The sequence below is a fragment of the Grampus griseus genome (assembly GCF_964374135.1).
Source record: "Grampus griseus genome assembly, chromosome: X".
Lineage (NCBI taxonomy): Eukaryota > Metazoa > Chordata > Mammalia > Artiodactyla > Delphinidae > Grampus > Grampus griseus.
Window position 1 is genome coordinate 36,217,897 of NC_138999.1, and position 7,136 is coordinate 36,225,032.

Sequence of the window (7,136 nt, forward strand, 5' to 3'; positions counted from 1 at the left end):
TAGTTCCTGGTACACAACACAGTGATTCGATATTTCTACGCATTACAGAATGATCTTCATGATAAGTCTACTTTTACCATCTGTCACTATGCAAAGATATTACATAGCTGTTGACTACGTTCCCCATGCTGTACATTTCATACCTGTGACTCATCTATTAATAAACGCTTTTAAAATGGATAATTAGGGCTTCCCTGGTGGCGCAGTGGTTGAGAGTCCGCCTGCAAATGCAGGGGACGCGGGTTCGTGCCCCGGTCCGGGAAGATCCCACATGCCGCGGAGCAGCTGGGCCCGTGAGCCATGGCCGCTGAGCCTGCGCGTCCGGAGCCTGTGCCCGCAACAGGAGAGGCCACAACAGTGCGAGGCCCGCGTACCGAAAAAAAAAAAAAAAAAAAAAAAAAAAGGATAATTAGTTATTATTCCAATGAAATGGAATAAATTTTATAGGTTAAATATATTCATTTACACGTTTCTTAATTCTCTAGGGTAGAGCAGTTGCCCACTCACTCCTTTGAAAGATAAGACAAAGACGTAGACAGCCACCCAGGGGATTCACAGGAAAGCTGGGACCAGAATTTGGGGAGACAGAATTGAATCACTGATTAACTAAGGTGCTCTGCTGAGTGACCTGGGACAATTCCTCTAACCTTTTGAGGAGATTCTGCTAAGTTGTCTTTAGTGTTCCGCCTTATCTTAAGCCCCTCACTTCCCTGGGGTTAAACCTGCAGTCTGCAAACCTGAGGTCTGATTCTGCCACAAAGCTCTATTTTCGGCTCCCTCAGCTAACTACTCTTCTCAGCAACTCTGCTTTTCTCCTTGTGACATCACATAAGTCCTAGGAGTTGTCCTTCCCAGTCACTGAAGGGCTGTGCTATCTGTGGGAATATAAAGGTATGAGTATGCTTCGGCCCCAAATTTTATCTGACCGGTAGACATGAATGATAGATGTATTTGTATCCCAGACTTCTCCTTGGAGTTTCAGCTTAAATCTCCAATCGCCCATTAGCCATTTCACTGACTTCCAAGGGCTGTGCCGCCTCACATGTCTCAAACTGGCCTCATCACTTTCCCATCTACGTTATGTTTTTCCTCCTGTGTTCTCTTAACTGATGGCAACTCCATCTAACTAACCTAGCAAGCTCTAAAATGGAATCATTTTTGAGATTTTTTTTGTGACGTACGAATGCTTATGTTTAAAAATTCATGGAAAAAAGCCTTAGTGAGAATGCATAATAATGAAAATCAACCTCTTTCATGGAGTCATGGGGTAGAAGACCAGTAGCCGCCTCCCCAGGTGAGAAGTCTACTGCAGATTTTGCATTGGTCGAAGATCTCAGCTTCTTGCTCAAAGAAATAGCAGGGACAGTTCTTTTTTGTGTGTTTGTTTTTATTTTTATTGAAGTATAGTTGATTTAGAATGTTGTGTTAATTTCTGCTGTACAGCAAAGTGATTCTGTTATACATAGATATATTCTTTTTCATATTTCTTTCCATTATGGCTTATCACAGGACATTGAATATAGTCTTTTTTTTAAATTGAAGTATAGTTGATTTACAATGTTGTGTTAGTTTCTAGTGTACAGCAAAGTGATTCAGATATATATATATATTCTTTTTTCAGATTCTTTTCCATTATGGTTTATTACAAGATATTGAATGTAGTTTCCTGTGCTATACTATACTTATACTTTATTTTCTATCTATTTTATATAGAGTCGTGTGTATACGCTAATCCCAGGCTCTTAATTTATCCCTCCCCTCCCCTTTCCCCTTTGGTAACCATAAGTTTTGTTTCTACGTCTGTGAGTCTATTTCTGTTTTGTAAATAAGTTCATTTGTAGCATTTTTTAGATTCCACATGTAAGTAATATCATATGATATTTGTCTTTGTCTGACTTGCTTCACTTAGGATGATAACTTCTAGGTCCATTCACGTTGCTGCAAATGGCATTATTTCATTCTTTTTTATGGCTGAGTAGTATTCCATCGTATATATGTACCACATCTTCTTTATTTGTTCATCTGTTGATGGACATTTAGGTTGCTTCCATGTCTTGGCTATTGTAAATAGTGCTGCTATGGACATTGGGGTGAATGTATCTTTTTGCATTAGAGCTTTCTCTGGATATATGCCCAGGAGTGGAATTGCTGGTTTTTAGTTTTTAAGGAACCACCAGACTGTTTTCTATAATGGCTGCACCAATTTACATTCCCACCAAGTGTAGGGAACTTCCCTTTTCTCCACACTGGAATAGCAGGGAGGGTTCTATAATGCCCCCAGCATGGGGGCGGGGGCCCTGGGGTGGTGGGGCACACCATGATGACGCCGGGAACTTGACAACTGCTGAAAAAGGCAGGCAGAGTGGAAGGGCAGTCCGCTGGAAGGGCAAAGTTCAGTTCTGGCCTCATGCCTCTTCCTGGCCAGCTGCCAAGCCTCTAGCCTCAGCATTTGAAACTTGAATATTTTGTAAACTGACCCCAAATTGAAGAGAGAAGTTTACTTCCATTGGAGGGGGGGAAATGGCATCCCTGGTGTTAGGGACTGTAGAAGGAGCAGCTTCTCCTCTGTCACTACCTGGTGGAGGGAAGGAAACAGGGAAGGCCTCAGTGAGGGGCTTTCTTATTACCTAGCTTCAGGCTAGCTGTTGCCTGGTTGACATTTCACTTAGCTGTGATGGAACTTCCTACAAAAGCATGGTTGTTTCCTTATGTTAGTAGAACTGGAGGAAAGCCTGTCAAACTTACTCTTGCCAAGGGTCTGGATGATTACTTCCTTCTTGAATTCATTTTGATCTGATCAGGTTCCCAGAGCCAGTACCATGCTTAGATCTGGGCTAGAGGGACCCCTGCCTCTGAAATGTGCTCCATATTTCAGAGAGCCATACAGGTCATAAAAACACACTTATTAACAAGCACATGGGCACCTCTTAGCTTAGGATCAGCTAGTCGGCATTGGCACAGTCTGGCCTGTGACCTTGAACATCCACTCCCATTACTGACTGGTGTTCAGGCATCTTGTGTCCTTCAAACCAAAGGTGACCAGAGCCACATGCTGTGGAGACTTGTGGGTTGGGCTGCTGAGGACGCCAGAGGTGGAGAGCATTTCAGAGTGGCTAGAGGGACTGAAGTGCTTGGTAAGAGAAAAGACATCATCACTGAATATCACACAAATATAAGCGATTGCCCCAGTGGTTCCAAGTGTCCATTTTCTTGCTTCTCTTAGAATCCCAATTCATGGTTCTGGAGGTACTCACAGAATTAAGGTGATTTTCACAACATCGCAACTGAGGAACATTGGCCAAATATTGAACAATATTTTAAAACATATAAATAATATAAACAATATTTTAAAACATAATATAAAAAATTTATATTACTCTTAATTTGTTATATATGTAGGTCTCAACCTAATGTGTGAAATGTGATACCAGATTTTTTATATTGTTTTACTGTTATAAAATATTTAATAAGAATTAAATTTTCAAAAACTTAAAATGTCATCTTTATTTAAATAATTCAGATAAAAATTTGATGTCTGTTGATTATATTTCCCATTTAATTAAAAATGTTTTTATTATGGTAAAATGCACATAACATAAAATTTACCACCTTAACTATTTTTAAGTGTACAGTTGAGCAGTATTAAATATATTTATATTGTTTTGCAATCATCATCGCTATCCCTCTCCAGAATTCCTTTCATCTTGCAAAATTGAAACTCTGTACCCATTAAACACTAACTCCCCATCCCCCGACCCCCCAGCCCTTGGCAACCACTGCCTTTTAACTTTTTTTTTTTTCCATTTTATTTATTTTTGGCTGCGTTAGGTCTTCGTTGCTGCGCGTGGGCCTTCTCTAGTTGCAGCGAGCGGGGGCTACTCTTCGTTGCGGTTCACGGGCTTCTCATTGCGGTGGCTTCTCTTGTTGTGGAGCAAGGGCTCTAGGTGCGTGGGCTTCAGTAGTTGTGGCACGTGGGCTCAGTAGTTGTGGCTCGCGGGCTTAGCTGCTCCGTGGCATGTGGGATCTTCCTGGACCAGGGCTCGAACCCGTGTCCCCTGCATTGGCAGGCGGATTCTTAACCACTGCACCACCAGGGAAGTCCTGCCATTTAACTTTAATACACAATTTTTAATATTTTATAAGAAAAATGTTTTTGAAACATATGAAAATGTTTTAATATTTTGATTTTTGCTACCTACCTTAATTTTAAAATTTGATGTAAATATATTAAAAATGTATACAATTTTAATGCAGTTACATCTTGTGAGATAATAGAAAACATATATTGGTCTCTGTCCCTGGTTTCTGGCACAAGCTCCCCAAACCCTTGCAATTTCCTAACTGATAAGAGCACTAGGAGCATCTTTTGTTCTAATATTTGATCTTTGGCCCCAGTTCCTGACACAGAGCTCTTAAGTCCCTTAGAATTTCCTGGGTGACAGCAGTGTCTTTTGAGGTGGCTCTTGGTGGGGTCCTGAATGGGGGCTGGATCACCAGTAAGACCAAGCCATGATTAGAAGCTTGGAATTTTCAGTCTCATCCCCCATTCTCCAAAGAGGGGAGAGGGGTTGGAAATGGAGTTAATGATCAACCATGCCTATGTGAGGAAACCTCCATAAAAGTACCGCAAGTACCAGGTTTGGAGAGCTTCCGGGTTGGTGAACATGTGGAGATTTGGGGAGAGTGACTCACCCAGGGAGGGCTGGAAGCTCCAACCCTCTTCCCACATACTTTGCTCTACACATCTCTTCCATCTGCCAGTTCATCTGTATCTTTTATCATACCCTTTTATAATAAATTGGTAAACAGTATGTAAACTGTTTCTCTGAGTTCTGTGAGTCACCCTAGCAAGTTAATCAAACGCGAGGAGGGGGTCACCGGAACTTCCGATTTACAGCTGGATGGTCAGAAGTACAGGTAATAGTCTGGGCTTGCAATTGGCGTCTGAAGTGAGGGTGGGGCAGTCTTGTGGGACTGAGTCTTTAACTTGTGGAATCTAATTCTGTCTCCAGGTAGATAGTGTCAGAATTGAGTTGAATCGTAGGACACCCAGCTGGTGTTGCAGAGAATTGCTTTGTGGGGAAACCCACACATATCTGGTGTCAGAAGTGTTGTGAGTGTGGTCATAGTGTGGGTGTCAGAGATACATAGGAGGGACACTGAATTTCTTCGAACACACATCTTCTGTTTAAAATTCTTTAGATAATTACTATCAACAGAACACAAGTTACGTGAAATTTTTAATTATAGTAGCATAATTTGTGACTTTGTAAACTCAGGAAATAAAATAAAATTTAAGCAATATATATATGCTAATGTATGAATTATGTATGTCTTTATTTTATTAATCCTCCAAACTCACAAAATACAGACACACACAAACATAACTGACTTCAGTAGTCTTTGATGTTTTACTGAATTTCAGTCATACAAAAAATATCATAGGCGCGCGGGCAGCGGCGGCGGCGGCGGCGGCCCAAGATGGCGGAGCTGTAACTGGACCCGGCGATGGCGGGGCTGGGAGGGGGTGGCGGGAGTGGGCTGGGCGACGGGGGCGGCCCAGGTCGCGAGCCCCCCAGCCCTCGCCCCGCTGGCCCGACGCCCCGCGGGCACGGCCGCCAGCCCACCGCCGCCGCGCAGTCGCTGGAGCCGGGTCCCGGACCGCCCGCGCGGGCAGGGGCCGGTGGAGCCGCCCGCTGGGTCCGGCTGAACGTGGGCGGCACCTACTTCGTGACCACCAGGCCGACCCTAGGCCGGGAGCCTAAGTCTTTTCTCTGCCGCCTCTGCTGCCAGGAGGACCCGGAGCTGGACTCAGACAAGGACGAGACAGGGGCCTATCTGATTGACAGGGACACTACCTACTTTGGTCCTACCCTGAACTACCTTCGCCCTGGGAAGCTCATCATTACGAAGGAGTTGGAAGAAGAAGGTGTGGCTGGAGGAAGCGGAGTTTTACAACGTTGCGTCTCTCGTGCGACTTGTTAAGGAAAGGATACGGGACAACGAGAACAGAACTTCACAGGGCCCCGTGAAGCACGTGTACAGAGTCCTGCAGTGCCAAGACGAGGCGCTCACGCAGATGGTGTCCACTATGTCTGACGGTTGGAAATTCGAACAGCTAATCAGCATCGGATCTTCCTATAACTATGGAAATGAGGATCAGGCAGAATTCCTCTGTGTTGTCTCCAGAGAATTAAATAATTCTACCAATGGCATTGTCATTGAGCCGAGCGAGAAGGCAAAGATTCTTCAGGAGAGAGGATATCGGATGTAAAGTCTGGAGTCCTAACCGACGAGAGAGCAACCCAGCAGAGCACCTCTGTGAAGTTAAATCTTGCTCCTGTACAGTAACCGAACTACTGCAAAGCAAAGCTGAGCCTGGCCCCCCCGGTGGAGAAGTGTTCTGGTCAAAACCAAAGGAACCCCAGCCCCCCCCACAGGAACCGGAAGACAGAGGTCGCTTCCGGCTGCAGAATACCTTTTCAGAACCTGCTTCTGTTTTCTTAGCCAGTGTTATAACAAATCTTTACAAGAGCAGCTGGGCCGGGTTCCCAGCTGGAGCTGATCTAGGGCTAGGGGGAGGGGAAGAGGAAGGCCTAGGTCTTTGCACATACGCTGTGCTTCAAGGAAGCTGGAGCAAACGAAGAGGTTTTTCCTTGCGCTGTGCCATGTTTCCACCTGAGTGGGCCATGTCGGACGTTGGCAGCCGCTTTGTAACACCATCTTTTTTTTTTTTTTTTTTGTGGTACGCGGGCCTCTCACTGTTGTGGCCTCTCCCGTTGCGGAGCACAGGCTCCGGACGCACAGGCTCAGCGGCCATGGCTCACGGGCCCAGCCGCTCCGCGGCACGTGGGATCTTCCCAGACCGGGGCACGAACCCGTGTCCCCTGCATCGGCAGGCAGACTCTCAACCACTGCGCCACCAGGGAAGCCCTGTAACACCATCTTTCCCAGCCCATGCACCCCAAAATAATGCAGCAGATGCAGAGGGTTCTAGCTTCAGGTTGTTGAACTGAGGTTTGGATAGAGTTGCCAGAGTACCTCACATTCCTATGAACAAAGCCTCTTGGAGGAGGGGGAGGATAGGGTGTCCTTGGTTGTGGTTGGAGACTGGGGATCGCAGCTCTGGATTCGGG

The 7,136-nt window shown here is 45.2% G+C and overlaps 1 pseudogene across 1 annotated transcript; it reads left to right on the forward strand.

Annotated features, from left to right (window-relative positions):
* Window positions 1-5,496: 5,496 nt before the first annotated feature.
* On the forward strand, window positions 5,497-6,274 carry LOC309840026 (BTB/POZ domain-containing protein KCTD2-like; annotated as a pseudogene). The gene has a single exon. The product of its transcript is annotated as a BTB/POZ domain-containing protein KCTD2-like (transcript).
* Window positions 6,275-7,136: the final 862 nt, after the last annotated feature.